The sequence below is a fragment of the Octopus bimaculoides genome, chromosome 21, assembly GCF_001194135.2.
Source record: "Octopus bimaculoides isolate UCB-OBI-ISO-001 chromosome 21, ASM119413v2, whole genome shotgun sequence".
Lineage (NCBI taxonomy): Eukaryota > Metazoa > Mollusca > Cephalopoda > Octopoda > Octopodidae > Octopus > Octopus bimaculoides.
Window position 1 is genome coordinate 8,600,593 of NC_069001.1, and position 1,143 is coordinate 8,601,735.

Below are 1,143 nucleotides of genomic sequence, written 5' to 3' on the forward strand. Positions count from 1 at the left end.
GATGATGACGAGCAAAGTGTGATGGCGTTCGCGTAAGGGGTGTTACGCGCCGGACGAAGGCGGTGGTGGTGGAGGTAGTGGGAGTTATCGAGGGTAATTTTGGTGCGCTGCACCAGGAAGAACCAGGAAGAGGTATAACGGTATAGAAGGAATCGGTTGGTTGCGGATAGAGAAAAAAAAAGAAAAAAAGTGGTGGTGGTGGTGGTAGGAGAGATTATTATTGGCAGATAGAGTAGAGGTGGGGGCAGGACGTGAAAGAGAAAGAAAGAAAGAAAGAAAGAAAGAAAGAAAGAAAGAAAGAAAGAAAGAGGGAGAAGGCGAGGTGTGATGGTAGACATGTAGAGGGAGAAGAGGAGGGGGAGAGGCGGAAGAGGGGAAGGCGGAGGAGAAAAGTACGAGGGAATACTGATGGAGAAGAACAGGTAAAGTAGGATGAAGAGAGGATATATAGTCAAGAGAGAGGAAGAGAGAGGGGGAGAGAAAGAGATAGGTAGGTAGATAGATAGAGAGAGAGAGAGAGAGAGAGAGAGACAGACAGAGACAGAGACAGAGAGAGACAGAGACATAAGTAGAGAGATTAGGTGATGGAAAATGGTATGATGAAAGACTGGAAGACTGCTAAAGCAATACGGAGAGAGAGAGAGAGAGAGAGAGAGAGAGAGAGAGGTGGGGGAGAAAAAGAAGTGAAGCTAGAAAGAAAAAGAGAAAAAGAAAGAAAAGAAAGAAAGAAAGAAAGAAAGAAAGCGAGACACAAAGAGAGGGAGAGGAGGAGTGTAACATATTAAGGAAATAAACTATCTCAGCCCCCTCCCCCTCGTTTCATTACCACAACCCCAACTACACGTCACGTATGGACATACAGCAATCAATTAGCAAACTGATCGATCGGCTCAGAACTCTGGTCAAAATCTATCAATTAGTGTGGAGGATTGAGAAACAGGTGTGATTAATCATACCAGGCGCAGGAGTGGGTGTGTGGTAAGAAGTTTGCTTCCTAACCACATCGTTCCGGGTTCAGTCCCACTGCGTGGCACCTTGGGCAAGTGTCTTCTACGGGCCGACCAAAGCCTTGTGAATGGATTTGGTAGACGGAAACTGAAAAGAAGCCCGTCGTACACACACACACACACATACATATATATA